The sequence below is a fragment of the Emydura macquarii genome, unplaced genomic scaffold, assembly GCF_026122565.2.
Source record: "Emydura macquarii macquarii isolate MOO-44397 ecotype Brisbane River unplaced genomic scaffold, CSIRO-AGI_Emac_v2 contig_1483, whole genome shotgun sequence".
Classification (NCBI taxonomy): domain Eukaryota; kingdom Metazoa; phylum Chordata; order Testudines; family Chelidae; genus Emydura; species Emydura macquarii.
The window spans coordinates 10,789,752-10,806,590 of record NW_027131620.1 but is presented as its reverse complement, the minus strand read 5'-3'; the positions used below and the strand labels follow the sequence as shown (position 1 = coordinate 10,806,590).

Below are 16,839 nucleotides of genomic sequence, written 5' to 3'. Positions count from 1 at the left end.
TGTGTGTGTGTATGTGTATACACCTTCCATGCACAGGAAAAGCACCCATTTGGCACATGATTAAGGCATGTCAAATGACAGTTTGTGTAAATACAGTGGGTGACAGTCTTGCCTCACTGAAATCAATGGAAAAAACTCCCATTATTTCTTGGTTCTTGGAATGTATTGGGGACAACTTTTTGTTTCAGAAAGTAGAGGAAGTTACCGGGAGACAGCCATTTTATACTTGATTCTAACCAACAGGGAGGAATTGGTTGTGAATCTGAAGGTAGAAGACAATATGGATGAAAATGGTTATGAAATAATAGATTTCATGATTCTAAGGAGAAGGAGTGAGAGCAGCAGAATAAGGACAATGTACTTCCAAAAAGCAGAATTTAGCACACTCAGAGAACTGGTAGATAAGGTAAGGAGACCATATTAAGGACACAACTGCAAACTATCCTTATGCAAAGGGAAAAATAGGAAGAATAGTAATATGGCTCCATCAGGAGCTCTTTAATGACCTGAAAATGAAAAAGGAAGCCTATAAAAAATGGAAATATGGATGAATTGCTAAGGAGGAGTACAAAAGAATAGCACAAGCATGTAGGGCAAAATCAGAAAGACCAAGGAACAAATTGAGTTACACCTAACAAGGTACAAAAAAGGCAATAAGAAGGGGTTCTTTAAATACATTAGGAGCAAGAGAAAGACGAAGGAAAGTATAGGTCATCATAGCGGGAAAGGAGAACTCATAACTGATGACATCAAGGTGGCTGAGGTATTTAATGTGTATTTTGCTTCAATCTTTACTAAAAAGATTAATGGTGACTAGACACTCAACACATTTTGTATTAAGAACAAGGGAGGAAGGAATGCAAGGCAAAATAGGAAAAGAACAGGTTAAAGAATATTTAGCTAAGTTAGCTGTATTTAAGTTAGCAGTGCCTGATGAAATTCATCCTACGGTACTTACGGAATTAGTTGAAGCCATCTCAGAACCATTAGCAAGAACTCACAATAGGACTGGAGAACAGCAAACATAGTACCTATCTTTTTTAAAAAGGAAACAAAGGCAAACTGGGGAGTTATAGACTAGTCAGCTTAATTTTAACACCAAGAAAAACACAGAAAGACGCTGAAACAAATTATTTATCAAGCAATTTGTAAGCACCTGTAGGATAATAGGGTAATAAGTAATTGCCAGCATGGATTTGTCAAGAGCAAATGATGTCAAACCCAATTTAATTTCCTTTTTTGACAGAGTTACTGGTCTAGTGGATGGGGGAAGCAGTGGACATGGTATAACTTGACTTTAGTGAGGCCTTTAACACAGTCCCATGTGACTTTCTCATAAGCAAACTAGGGAAATGTAGTTTAGATTAAATTACTAAAATGTGGTTGCACAGCTGGTTGAAAGACCCTACTCAAAGAGTAGTTATCAATGGTTTGCTGTTAAACTGGAGGGTGTATGTAGTGGGGTCCCACAGGGCTCAATGCTAGGATTCGTACTATACAATATTTTCATTAATGACTTGGATGGTGGAGTGGTGAATGTGCTTTTAAAATTTGCAAATGATACAAAACTGGGAGAGGTTGCAAGTGGTTTGGAGAATGGAATTAGAATTCAAAACAACCTTAACCTGGAGAATTAGTCTGAGATCAATGAGATGAAATTCAATAAAGATGAGTGCAAAATACTGCACTTAGGAAGGAAAAATCAAATGCACAATACAAAATGAGGAACAACTGGTGAGGCAGTAATACTGTTGAAAAGGATCTGGAGGTTATAGTGGATCACAAATTGAATGAGTCAACAATGTGATGCAGTTGCAAAAACGACTATCATTCTGAGGTGTGTTAACAGGAGTGTTGTATGTAAGATACAGGATGTAATTTTCCCTTTTTCTCAGTGCTAGTGAGGCCTCTGCTGGAAGCAATTCGTGTCCACACTTTAAGAAAGATGTTGACAAATTAGAGTCCAGGGAAACCACCAAAAAATGACAAAGGTTAGAGAACATGACCTACGTGGGAAGGTTTAAAAAAACTGGGCATGTCTAGTCTTGAAAAACTAAGATTGAGGGAGGATCTGATAAGTTTTTAAATAATGTTAAGAACTGTTAAAAAGAGGACGGTGTTCTCCATAGTCATCTTCCCTTCTCCGCTCCTCTTCAGTTGTTCTCTATGTCCACTGGAGGTAGGACAAGAAATAATGGGCTGAAACTGCAGCAAGGGGGTTTTAGGTTAGATATTAGGAAAATCTTTCTGACTATAAGCATAATTAAGCTCTGGAATAAGCTTCCAAGGGAGGTTTAATTTTCTTTCTTTTTTTTTTTTTTTTAATTTCAGTGAAAAATTGAAATGGACACTTTTGCATTTCAATTAAAACAAAGAAAAACGAAATGTTTAGTGTTGACCAGTTATCGATTTTACCCAGGCCATCACCCATTGGCATCAGTGGAAGTTTGTCTGAGTGAAAATTCAGTAAAGAGCTCAAAATCTGGCCATGTTAAAGTATGTATATGAGTTATATAATATATATGCACATACACTGATGTAAGTAAGCAGGTAAGAACAATTTGAAATGTCAATGAAAACCTTTGCTTCATGTATGAATCTAATGGGATCAGGAAACACAGCTACAGACACCAGGCACACTCTGATACCAATAAAGAGACGATCGGAATAACTAATAAATTTAGAACACAAATGCAACTCCCTTTAAACTTCTCTCTACTCCTCTCCAAAAGTGAAATAACATCCGCAAGTGTTTGCAGAGGTGGCCCATTTTTCAGAATACCAGTAGCCAGAAGGACAATTTCAAATGGCCAGATTTCTGTCATCAAGAGTTTAGAAACAAAAACAAAAAACCCTCATTTCCAAAGCCAGGATTAATGTCAAAATTCACTGGGAAATGTCATCTTGGAGTTCAGAGTTAATTTTCCTTTTGCACAAATCAATAGCTATCATCACACAATGCAAAGGGTTTGAAACTTCAAACCCTGTGCCAAACAGCTTTGCATTACACACACTGCTCTGTTTTGCCCTAAGGCTTAATCCGCAGTTTAGTGAGACAGAGATGCCAATTTCTGTGCAGGTATTTCACATTATCACTTAGATTTGCCTCAAAGGTAAAAAGGAGGAGGGAATCCTCAGTTTCAAAAAGCTATTTTAGTCTAAGGGCCACTTAGTCTTAAGTGCTATCTGCAGGCAGCAAGAAACATGCAAGCAACAATATAAAGAGTATTTATTTTGATCTAATGTAAACCACAAGTATTAATCCACAGTACTGAAACAATGTTTAAGTGTTAAAGTAACATTGAGGCTCACTTTTTCTGAAAATCACCCATACAAACATGCACGTATCTTTGTGTTTGTAGGCATGTTCTAGTGTCACAATTGTTCACGCAATCATAGATGAACATCGAATTTGCTCACAGTTGCAGCAACTCCATATCAAAATTAGGCTTTCAAATGCCTGCATTTTTCTGAAGGTGCACCAATGTTTGGTGCCATATTTGGAGACACAGGTTTGGTGCATTTGACACATGTAATGGTAGTTTGGTTGGCATTCTTTGACCGTGCAAAATCAATTTAATTCACAAAAGTGTGTGTGAACTCAGGGTTGTAAATGTTCTCCCCTGAACTAGTGACCGCAGGGCCGTATTATCTATTAGGCACAACAGGCACAGTGTCTAGGGCCTACGAAACTTTCAGGGCCTACGAAAAAAGATTTATATATAATTTTTTATTTTTATTTAAAAAACTATTTATTAATAGCTTAAAATCAAATTAGTTATTTCGGTCGGGGGGCCTACGAAGGCAAGTGTGCCTAGGACCTACGAAGGTCTGAAAACGGCCCTGAGTGACCGGCAAGAAATTTGGAATTCAGATAATGATTTTGGTGACTTGTTGGAATATCAGCATCTGCAGGAGTCTTCTCTAGCTGCTGTCTAAGCAATGCTTTTTTGCATAATTATATCTTGTTAATCCTCTCCTGCCTAAAAATTCTTCCCCATCTTAGGTTTGGTCTACAGTTGACAGTTTTACCAGTATAATTATTTTGGTGAGAGATGTGCTTTTTTTTAAAAAAACAAACAAACAAAAAAACCCAGAATAATTACACTAGTAAAAGCTCAAGTGTGGATGCAGTTATGCCAGCATAAAGGTACCTTATACCTGTAGAATTATCCCCTTCTCATTCAGAAGTAGCTATCATGGTATAAAGCACCTCTTTACCAATATACCTATATTATCTGTACTGTAATGTACATTTTTAATTATACTGGTATAGATAACACAGCACAACTTTTTAAGATCGACAAGCCCTTAACATTCACAGCCACTACTCCTTTCTTTCTGACAAAGCAAACTCTGAGACAGTGAAAGAGAGAGAAATGGGATGAGTTCTAATGCCAATGTAAAATTGAGTCTGAATTGCTTTATCAACAGCTGTGTCCTGGTCCATGACTGTGGCTCCTCGTTGGTACAATAATAGAAATAGTAACAATGGAGGGGATTCTCAAAAGCATCGAACCAGGTTAAGTGCCAAATCCCCACTGAGAGCCAGTGAAAGCCAATGGGAGTTAGACACCTCATTCACTTATTTTCTTTAGAAAATCCCAGCCCGTATCTCTCTCTAATATTTTGTCAAATTGTTTTCCTGTTTGACAATAATTGACCAAAACAGCTGATTACTGTGTGTGCAGAACTCCTTCTCCCATGTTTTGATTATGATTGTGTCTTTCTAATGCTTATAATTCAGTAAGATGAAGGGATTCAGTCTCTTATTTCACTTGGATACAGTGCTTTTCTCCTTTTCTTGACCTCCGCAGCGACTGTGTTTCACCCCAGAAGTGGCTGCATTTTTGGTGCTTCCTGCAATGGTTAAACCTGATGGGTTGGAAGTGAACTGGCTCCTGCAGTTGAGCTTAGATAGCTGAGTTCTAAATCCTATAGGGCAGCTCCCCATGCCCCCATACTGCCGTCAGAACTCTTACAAAGATCTAAATGATCTACATTATTTAGGTCAGGGTTGGGAAGGGCATGTGAAAGGAAGTTAGTAGCAGCTGTTGTGGGGAAATGAGGGGAAAGGTTTGCAAATTTTGTTGGTCCAAACATCCCTTTTGGAGAATGTATTTGACATTCTAGCATGGTGAACCCTGGCAGTCTTCACACACTAGTCCCATTGACTTGAATAGGGATTTAAACCCGTACAACAGATGCAATCATTGAGAAGAAGCACATTTTGGCAGAAATTTTCAGTTTTGTGTTTTTGTCAAAAAAACCAAACAATTTTCAGGGAAATCAAACTTTTTCATGAAAATTTTTTGTTTGGTCAAAAAACAAATGTTCTGTTTTGGACAAAAAAAAAAATTCAACCAGGCCCATTTGTCTTCCTGTACTGGTAGTAAATCTGTATATTTTAAAACATTTATGAAGCATTTGTTATCTGAAGATAGCTGAACAGCTGTGAGGCAGAGGAGTGGTATTTATATCCATTTTACAAATGGGACAGGAGATGCACACAGAGGTAAAATGATTTGCCCAAATCCACAGAGATTTGGATCTTATTTCCACTGGTATAATATAAATCTGGAATACCATCATTAATTTAAGGAAGCTACCCTGAATTTACACCAGTGAAAGTGAGGTCAGTGTCTGGCCACGAATGTAGAATAGAACCCAGAAGTCCTACTTCCTCACCTTCTCTACTTTCACTAGTAGGCAGCCATCTGCCATACTCCTTCCACAACTTAAAAAAAATTGTTTGAAAGCATAATTAACAAACCGGAGTATTCAAGCTCAGTCTTGTTGATGCAGCTTTCCATACCATGTAGCATTTAACTCAAGCTGAAACATTCAGATATGGATGTGGATGTTTAAAACCCAGGTGCTGTGGAGTTCACATCTGAAGTTTTGGTTTGGCCTATGAAAATGATGATAATGAAGTGGACCATTTCCAAAATTCTAATCCAGACCAGTGTTTGGATTCTGAACATCCTTTCACATTTGGGCATATCTGCACCCAGGGTTTTGGTTTTGGGACTTTCTTGAATATCTTTTCCTAGTACTAAGAAAAAGAGCTGTTTTAAGTGATCGCTTAGCTTGTTCTCAGTTGTTAGACAGGTAACATTAACCAATAGCTCTGGACTGGAAGTAAGGAGATCTTGGCCCTGATTCAGGCATACCTCTTAAGGAAGCTGCTAAGCATGTATTTAAAGTTAACATGTGCACTTTGTCCTTGATTTGACTCCTGTCTTTGCACCGAGGCTGCTATGTGAACCTGATCAATTCACTTAACTACTCTGTGCCTCAGTTTCCATGCCTGTTAAGTGGAGTGATGCCCCACTGAGGTAGGTCAGTGTTAGAGGTTTAATTCATTAGTATATGTAAAGAAATGGAAGAGGCATTAGCAGTGCAAAATATGATTTCCATGGGAAACTGCTTCTCAATTGTATAACTTTACAGATTTCACCAAGTGTGCAATGGGTGCTAAAGAGACAACGGGTAGCATGAAATGTTGCAGAGATACTAAATCATCAAGTGAAACTCGATAGGGTTTGTTTCTATAGCTCTGTGATATGTGAAAACTGTGCTAGAGGCTACATCTCTCACAGTTGCCTATTACCTAAATTCCCTTCAGCTCAAATGTAAATCCTTTTAAGAGATTTAAGATGCTTTGAAGTTGAAGAGTAGCTCCCAATGACAAATTTATACTTTTTCTGAGCTTTGCTTTCTGGTATTCCTCCCCCCAGCTTTCCTCCCCCCAATTCTGTAAAATGTCACTGAAGTCTAATGAAACAAGCCTGGAGTTATTAATGTTTTAGAATACTATGTTGTCATCACCTGATCTCTCAGAAATTTGCTATTGCAAGTGTTATTTTTACAGTATTTTATCTTAAGCTATTTGCATTTAATGTCACTTTAATGTTTTGGATGGAAGTTTTAAGAAAAGCACATGATGATTCTTTAGCTTGACTGGATGCCAATGTAGTATTATGGTGAATAATTGTGCCTAACTGGGAAGTTCTCCTTCTTTATGTACTCTTATCCCCATAAAGTTTCCAATAATATTGATTTAGGCAAAAAAATAGAAGTTTTCAGTACAAGAAGCCTCCCTTATAGGTAAAAGGAGAAAATCTGTTTATGCTGTCTGCGTCATGGATTCAGGTAACATCCTGAGAGACTAGAAAGGCAGATGGCGTTAGGAAAGAAGAAAGAAGTAGGCTGAGATTTTCGAATCTTCCTGAAAGAATGCAACTAGGGCAAGACAAAAATTTGCCACTGGAACTTTTTATTGGCAGAGAATTGGGTTTTGATTAAATTAAAATTACAGAAAGTTTGTTTTCCTTGAAATTTTTTGGATTTTTTTTCTTCTTTGAGCTGAAAATCAATTCAAAATATTTTCAGTTTTCTGCAGTTTTAGGCTAAATTTTTGTTTTAATATCTCATTCTTTGACAAAAATAAAAAATATTTTCATCCAAATGTTGCATTGGGGGAGGGGGACATTTTCCAACAAACTAATGTAGACATGCAAACTCCTAATTAAATTAATGGGAGCTGTGTGTCTAAATCCCTTAAGTGGCTTTGAAAATCTCAGATCTTGGTTTTGAAGGAGAGACTTTTTGTGGAAGAAAGAAACACATGAATTGTTAAAATAACTCAGGAAGTAGCGTGGGGTAAGAAGAAGGAGCTGCAGACGTGGCAAAGAAAACAAATGTTGGCATGGGATCTGTACTCTTTATAAATGTCCTAGCCTGTTCTAGTGAATCTTTGACTAGATAAGAAAAAGTAAATGCTTTACTGTCTCATGTTTTTCCTCTCATTGCTTCTTAAGCATAGGATACTTTTTGTTTAATAAACAAATCCAAATGATATCTTGGGGAGGTGACTGTACATCTCAAGAAATCCCAACTCTGAAAGAAGGAAAAGGATTTATATGGAGTCCACCATCCCAGTAGTGTCATAATCAAGTAGAGATTTTAGTTTCATTCTTTCTTGTTTGTTGCTTTGCTAATTCTAACGTAAGGCTTTTGGACTGACAACTACTAGATGGTTCATTGTGTAGTGAGAAACACAACAGGCCTGAGATGTAAACTTGGAATCCAAACAGCCAAAAGTTCAGGGGTGTTTGGATTTCAACATTTAATATCACTTTCCACTCTCTCTTTCCTACATAGGCTACCTGCACAAAGCCCATTTTTTTCAGGATTTTAGTCTGTAACTCATGGAAATTAATGCCTAAACAACATTTTGCCTCCATATGTACATTGAGTAGTAGGATTATTTTGGTTTGTTTTTTTCCCCTTCATGAGTTGACTTGATGTAAATAGAAAGAGTGGGGGAGGGTTCACCCCAGAGCTGGCAGCCATCATGACTAAAGCAAAAAGTTATTTGCGGGTCCTGATATTGTATTACAAACTCTTCTATATTAAATATCATCCCTTCAGAGAAAGCTGTCAAAACACTTTCATTTAATCTTCACCAGTAGAAAAATCTTAGCAATGTCACATAACTCAGATTATACAAATAACTGTCAATGTTCATTAAAATCTCCTTTGGAAAAATGATTTCCCTAAATTTTACTAATTTTTTTTAAAGAATCTTGATGAATAGTATTTCCAGGTTTGAACCAGGCTAATGAAGTTTTAGACCTGATCATCTTTAATTTAGATGTAAAATCTAAGCAAATATACCCTGACACACAATTCCCATGAGGACGGCAACCAAAATCACTGGTGTGACGGATAGATACAGATAATCTCCCACAGCACAGGGCAAGTGTCCAGACCACCGGGATGTCCTGAAGTGGGCGTGTGTCTTGCTCATTTTTCACAAAAGACGTTGAAACATCTCATTTTTGTTCCAATGTAGAATAGGAAAATGTTTAAACATTTAAGATCACTATCAAAATATCCTTCTTCCCAACACTTTCAAAGTACCTTTTTCTAATTAGGTATATAAGTCCCCTTCTTTTGAGGCTTTCAGGATGAAGAATGGAGGTAAAATAGAGTGCAGAATCACATCTAGTAATTCCTACATTTTTCTTTTTTGAAAATGTATTCTTTAAAAAAATTCTGTCTGTAAATTGCATTTTAAAACGTGGCAGCCAGCACATGCTTTTTCTTTCCACACCAATACATTTAGGAATATTCATTCTAGCAGGAGGAAAACAAAAATCACAATAGCTTGAGTTCTCTTTGATCCTTCATACTTCCTACATGCTTTTCTCTCTGCTTATATTATCTGACATAATTCCTTTGGTCAGATTTTATGCCTGAAGTCATTTAGGTCAATTCTACCTTCTTTTTTCAGGGCTTTGACATCTCAGGCAACTTAATCTAGGTCAGTACGTACCTGCTGTTGGCAGGAATTTTCTTGCGTACTGTTTTGGTGTCAGAGGGACCTCACTTGACATGTACATGTCAGAGGTCATTGAACATGTACAGTATGTAAAGGGCAAGCAACTGCATGTAAAATATTAGTCAAAATAGTATCAATAATTATTGTAAAAACAAAACAACACCCATTTAAATAAAAAGTGGTTTTGGAAGTGACTGAAATGTTATAATGAAAAGGTCCAGAGTCCATTATATTTTGGGAAGGATGAACATATTCAGAAAGTTCAAAATAGCTCATATGGGAAGCCACAATCGTATTGGTTTCAAACCCATTTTCAGAAACATTTGAGAAGCACAGCAGACCAAAAGCTGCCCTTAGTTACAACCCCAATGAAGTGTGTGGGTGTTACAGACCAGAGTTTGGCTCAGTAAACTATCTGGAACCCAAGAGAGCTTGTGGCAGTCCTGGGCCCAATCCAAAGCTCGTTGAAGTCAGTGGGCAGGCTCCCACTGAAGTCAGTGGGCTTTGAATCAAGCCCAGATTCTGTTTCATGCTTTTCAACTTTTTTTTTTTTTCAATTTAAATTTTAATACCTATTTTGTTGTAGAAGTTTGAAATTTGAAAATTATAAACTAGCAACATTTCCATGGTGGTTCGCTGTTGTTTTAATCAATGCATTACGTATCCCTAATTCTTCCTACCCAATGCAAAAAGTGAATACTAATTAGTGCTACTGGGGACAGGGTTTCCTCATAATTATTTCTGTAGCAAAATCAGAAACAGCACATGCTGTAGTTGGAACAAAACTAGGGCAAAAAGAAAAGAGAGAATGTTCTTCTTATTTTCCTTAAATATTAAATGAGGAGTCATGAGTTTTATTGTCATTTATCTTCAGCCTTTGCAGAAATGATGGTGAATGCCAATATTTCAGAAACAATTAAAGAGATCAGGTGACAATGTAGCCTATCAAATCTAAACTGAGTAACTGTATTAGAAACTTAATTTGCTCTGTGTGCTTAGTTATCTCATGGCTAAATAGCCAATCAGTGGTACACTAGCAAGTACTGATACTTTTGCCCTTTTAATTTGACTGAATCTGTTATATTTGGATGACCGATTTCCAATAAGTTCAAAATATTCAAAACAGTTGTTCTCAAGCTATGCTCTGAGGATCACTGCCTGGTAGGCTGGTCACAGGGCGCAGTTCTTTCACTTTGGCTACATCTACGCTATACTGCTTTCATCAGTTTGTAGAGTATGTGTAGCTTCACACTACAGTGAAAAGCAAGCTCTGTTCACACTGCGGTGTGTAGCTACATGTGTGTGTGAAAGGCTCTGGCGGTGGCAAGGCAGCAGGAAAAGCCTTCAGCAGCTCCCCATTTCCGGAGTCTTTCACTGAGGCAAGAAAAGGCAAGAAAACCTTTCCTCGCTTCCTCCTTCCCACCAGATCCTTTCCCCTCTGCAGCAGAAGTCTTTCACTGTGGTGCGGAAGAGCTCTAGCAGCAGGAAGCTGCCAGAGCTTTTCCTTGAGGTGGAGAAAGGCTCCAGAAGCTGGGAGACAGCTGAACACTCCATAGCTAAAAATAGCAAACAGGAAGGCCTGGCTTGAACAAGTAGAGAGCCATGCAGGGTATGTACTTGGGTATGGACCCACACTCTTCAGGCATGTCTACTCTTCTCACCTAAGCCATGCCTCACAAACTACAGTGCAACTTAAACCTATGCTAGAGGGACTACCTGATACATACACTACACGCTGCCGAAAGAAGCATGCCGTGTAGACGTAGCCTTGGTTTTCAGCTGTGAAGTCACATTAAAAGAAGCTAAAAAATAGATTCACATGCTTTTCTAATTTTTTTTTCCTCCAATCACTGTAGTTGCTACATGTATATAGTTCAATCAGCAGTGGGAGGAGAGGTAATTGCGTGATTGCAAATGGAAGCAGAGGGAAGCTGATGTGAAGATTTGGATATGAGACAGGGGTCCACAAAACCATTTCTCCATTAAAGGGGACCTGCAACAGCTTTTTTAAAAAATTGGGCTTATGCCCTTTTTTGCTTCTCTGTGATTTACAAAGAAGGTGTAAAAGATTTTTCATTTTAAATAAAAAGATGTGAATTTATTTGTTTATTTTTTTACCGTAGAAAATAAGGAATGGGGAGTTTGGTTTTCTTTGGGAAGGTCTCAGAACAAATTAATTTGGAATCTTTAATGAAGGCTTCCTTTATGTAAATTGTTCATTAGGCATTGCAGTTAAATATACATAAACAATGTTTTGAGCAGTCCGACTAAAACTCCCTTCCCTCTTCCAATTGCTGAGTTCTCCCACTCTTAAAAAATGTGATGGCTTCATTTAACTAGTTCTTCTGTCTTTTAGTCCAGACAGGGCTCAAATTTCTAATGTAAGGAACAAGGAAAAATAAACACACACATAAACAAAATAAAACCCCCACTATTTTTAGACTACAACATTTATACATCAAAAAGAAGCAAAAATGGGATAAGTCCATTCTTTTTTTACTTTTGCAGTTAACTTTGAAGAAATGGTCCCATAAGAAGGACAACACATGTGAAAGTGATGCTGTAAGTAAAGTGAAGGAGGTGAATTGGAATCATCTGCTTTTTTTTTTTTTTTTTTTTTTGCTTCCATAAAATCGTGCTCCTGTTCTGCTTCTCGGGTCTATAAATAATCTGCAGGCCTTTCCTTCTTTGTGAGCAAATCCATGATGTGACTGATGAGTCTTTAACACACAAACATCCTGAATGGTGACCTGACTTTTTTTTTTTTTTTAAATTATGACTGTTTATTCAAATGAGGGTATTAAAGGGCAATCACACTTATTTTTAATGTCTTGTGCTCTTTAAATAGCTGAGCCCCATAGTGAGTAAATGGTTAATCGTGGCCCATTATTATTTAGGTGAATTTTGAAAGTGTGAAGCCACCCCTTTAGGGGAAACATAGGTTGAGGCAGCAGGAGCTGCCTGATGAGAAGTAAAAGACGCTTGCTGCTTCAAAGGATGACAGCTCTAAGAAATTTAGGGCTGGTCTACACTGAAAACTTACATTGGCATAGCTACATTCTCAGGAGTCTTAAAAATCCACACCCCTGAGAAAAGTAGCTATGCCTACCTAACCCCCAGTGTTGGGTCGATGGAAGAATTCTGTCAACGGAGCTGCTGCCTTTCGGAGACGTGGACTAACTACAACTACAGGAGAACCAGCCCCATCTCTGCAGAGAGTGTCTACACTGAAGTGCTGCAGTGGTAGTGCCCGTCTAACATTTTAAGTGTAGACATTCCCTGAATAATAAGATGCACCATTGGTGTATGTATGTGGGGAGGGGGAAGGGAGATTGTTGAGGGAGGAAGGAACTTTCTCCCACTAGAGTATGAAGAAACAATGGAGAGGTGTAAGGAGTCCTCCTCTGAACAATATCTGTCAAGCCAAGGGATGGGAAAGGCAGCAGAGGTGCCAGAATCTAGCAGGCTGAGAGTGGAAGTGGGGGCTGGGGCAGGAGTAAGGGCCATCACCCCACCACTCATGAAACACAAGATGAGGGGACATGCTTTTGTGGGGGACCCTCTCCACTGAAAATATATATTAGACTAAGCGGGCAATTGGGAAAGCTCCCGTCCCTTCCCCCTGATTCAGATCTAGAAAGGTAGAGAATGGGAACTTCTCTGAGCTGCCTACCTGTATTTCATTAAACCTTGTATCAGTTGGCTGTCTGCCTGGTTTATTAAGAGGGGGAGGGCAAAGGATTAAGGAGAGGACAGTATGGTCAAACATGCAGAGTAATGCTTTAAAGAATCCAGGGCTGTCATTTTTGCCTTTTAAATCCTCATTAGGAATTCTATATTGTTTGATGTCTTGAACCATTTTAAAAGCGATCTCTGCTTTGAAGTGTAAAAGTGCTAAGCTCCTTTTGGAGAGTTTATATCAAGCTAGTGCTGTTGCGCCCTCTCCTCCCCGTCCACCTACGACAGTGCGAGGCTTACGGGGAGGAGGCAACTAATGGAGAAATGTATGCATAACTAGTAGCTGAAAAACTGTGCTATCGCTTGGGTGTAATTCGTAGTCACCTGGTTTTTTTTTTAAAAAAATGCCTGAAAATTTAAAAACCGGACAGAAACAGACCAAGAATCCCAGTGATGATTGAATCTGGTTATGCTCTAAACAAAAAGAGCTCTGAGCTATCCTTATAGCTGTTTCTGTTGCTTCACACTGACTCAACATACATCTTAGGCTTCAAAGTGATACATAGTGACATATCTGGAATCTTCTTCTATATATAATTATTGACTAAGGGGAAAAAAGGACAAAATGTGCCCCATGTCTTACAGCAAGTTATTTGGCCAGCTCTAGTCCTAATACCGGTATAGCTTATTGTTCTGTAAATCAAAGAATCCCCCAGAAACTTGTATCTTCATGCAGCCCTTAACTCTTACACAGCGTGCTTGTCAATGAAAACCCATAGGCTGATTCTACTACATTCTGATTCTGATTCTACTACTGATTCAGCTACACTGGTCTGAAACTTGAATAGTTCCATTGATTTCAATGGAGTTTCTTGGACTTACACCAGTGCAAATAAGACCAAAAGTCCATTTCTCTTTAGTTTAGTGTGAGAACCTGTTAAAATCAGACCTATTTTAACATGTGCAAGCTTCTTCCACTTCGGAGTTTTGTGCTGAGATCATCAGATGGCTTGTTGCTCCCCTGCCTGTTATTAAGAACTTGGAGGAAATCCTGTGTTTTGTTCTTTTGATGTTTTTGGTATCTTCCTTGTTTTGATCTCATGCGGCTGACTTCTGCCTTATTTGGATACTGGTGGCTGGTGCCATATTGGACAAAAATAGTAAACGCTCTGAATTTGGATGAGATTCATGTGATTCCCTGGCTGCAGGGGGAACTGGCACATATGTCTACTTTTCCCTTCATTGCTTTCTTTGTTGTTCGCAATGTATCGGGGTAGGTTGTCATAGCAAAATGCTGAGACTTGAGTACAGAGCGTGTTTTTGAAACTTAGCAAATTGGTAATAAACAAATGGAATCTGCTGACCTGGGATCATTGGCATTCAAAATTCATGTTGCCAAACACCATTTAACAACACCAGAAACAGCAAAAAGAGGCTTTGATCCTGCAATGAGCTCCAGGGGGATTCCTGTTGAAATCAGTGGGGCTCAGTGTGGGTGCAGGTTTGCTTTAAGCCAGTGGTTCTCAACCCATGGACTATGAGCCACTTGGGACCCAATCAGCACACAGCTGCGGCCCATGTATCATGCTCAAAGCTGTACAGACAGTATATATATTATGTGGGCCACATCCACACAACTCCTAGAGAGCTGCACATGTGGCCCACAATAGTAAATAGGTTGATCTAAGCTCTTTGAAGTTATACTTCTCAGCATCAGCTAAGTATTTATTTGATATAGTTGCTCATTATTTATACATATTGTATGTCAGACTGAGTTTAGAAACCTCATCCATTTCAAACTGGGATAACTATGATCATTCGGGCTGCCAAATGTCTCTGCCCCCTTTCTCCCCTCTGCGGTTCCCCCCTCCCCCCCCCCCCCAAAAAAAAATCCACAAAATCTTTTAAGCTACTGGTTCCTCAACTTGCTTCTTTTTGAAGCATTTTATAAGACAAGATTCTTCTCACTGAAATGGAACTCTACCACCTCATGGTCACTGCTACCCAGGTTGCCACCCACTTCTACTTCCTCTATTAATTCTTCCCTGTTTGTGAGCAGCAGGTCAAAAGGAGCACAGCCCCTAGTTGGTTCCTCCAGCACTTACACCAGGAAGTTGTACACAACGTTCTCCAAAAACTTCCTGGGTTGTCTGTATTGCTTTCCCAGCAGATGCCATAAATAATAGAAGAAGAATAGAAATCGCAGATGAAAGCCTTCCCTTTCTTCCTCCCACTCTCGCACCCTCATTGCTTTCTTTTCTGGCTGGCCAGCAAACTTTTTATGCTTTGACATCTTCATTTTTGTCTTCACTAGCTGTTGGTTCTTGTGACTTCTAATGATTTAAAAACATTTGGGGTAAAGGTCTAATTTTATCTCAATCAATTCAAGTGTTCCCAATTTTTTGGCACTTTATTGAAGCATTGCTTGTAACAGAACAGCAGAACTGAACATCTGACTGTTTATACAGATGTGAGAAGCTACGCAGGGCAGTATAAAAACATTGCTACTATTTGCTGTTCCAACCCAAATGGTTCCTTTAAGAAAATGTCTAACAAGGAAAATCATTGAAATAAATACAGCCGATACACTTCGGAATTAATATCCTGTCCCCTGAACCTAGTGAGTAAGGCTTAAAATACAAACAGATCAGCCCTTTCTTATGAGATACTTACATTCTAAATCCTTTTTTTCATTTTTGCAGAAACATCACCAAATGCCTTGGCAATAAGTTACAAGAGCTTACATGTTCTATGGGCTGCATATATATAAAGCAGCTGAGAGAGGATCGCTTTTATGCCTGTGCCTGACAAAAGCGGTTTGTCTTAAAAACATTATGCTATTTAGTCACGTGAAATGCATTCATTGTCAAGTCCAGTGGTTGAAACACGTTTTCTTACACTAATGCTAAGGGACATGATGTAAGTATTTATGGTTTTGCTTTTAAATGTCAGGATATGGAAAGGTTGAACATTTTGTGAGCTCATCTATTGGTGGGCAGATACTATGCCGTGGTTGGGACAATTATATATATATATATATATATATATATATATATGGTTGATTTATTTTAGTGTTCCATTAACACCCCACAATGCACATTGTTACTACAGTCCATTTTATGTTTCATGAAAGAGTGATACAACAGAAAAACACTGGTGGAAAATGGCAACCAGCTATTTGAAAATAAATGTCATATTTTTGTGTTCTATAACTGTGCCTCTAGGTTAATAATTGCTGTTGATTGTATTAGTTGATGTATAGATGTAGAATGGTTTTATTTTGTGTTACAGGCATAGCATCCTTTACATAAAGTTGATCTGTTACTTTTCATTCCAACCTGAAATAAAACTCCTGCAGCTGAAAGCTTGTGTAACGTGAAAGAACTGTTGAAAAACTATTTCTATGGACATAAAATCTGATGCAATGACAGTGTGAAACTGCTCACAACCCAAGGATGACAAAACGCCAGTAACTTCAAAGGAGTTAAAGGGCTGCCGGAGGGGAATTTTTAATTAAAATTAGATAACCTGAACGAAAAGCATCCAATTTGTAGTCTATAAAAACATTTTGGAATCACAGTTCTTCAGCCCCAGGACCATAGCTGTAACAATTATCTGAAGACATTTCACGAAGGAATCACAACATGTTAATTTTTTAATGAGTCCGTCTGCGGCGTAAGGAAGTTTCTGACAATGGAGTGCAAACATACAGATTGCATGTCTAATTTTTTTAAATGAAATGCTGAAGTCAAATTTAAGCTCCCAGTTAACACGACTTTCCTATCTCTGCCGAGAATGGGGTTTTAAACTGA

At 38.4% G+C, this 16,839-nt stretch overlaps 1 long non-coding RNA gene across 4 annotated transcripts in view; it reads left to right on the top strand.

Annotated features, from left to right (window-relative positions):
* The window catches only part of LOC137157348 (uncharacterized), an 88,283-nt gene extending 71,739 nt beyond the window's left edge, over window positions 1-16,544 (top strand). For 2 of the 4 annotated variants that reach the window (XR_010921081.1, XR_010921080.1), the window contains exons 3-4: window positions 11,858-11,911; window positions 15,730-16,544. This is a non-coding gene — a long non-coding RNA (uncharacterized lncRNA). Of the gene's footprint in view, window positions 1-11,857; window positions 11,930-15,729 lie in introns of all 4 variants that reach the window. The other 2 variants (XR_010921082.1, XR_010921079.1) reach the window with 1 other exon arrangement.
* Window positions 16,545-16,839: the final 295 nt, after the last annotated feature.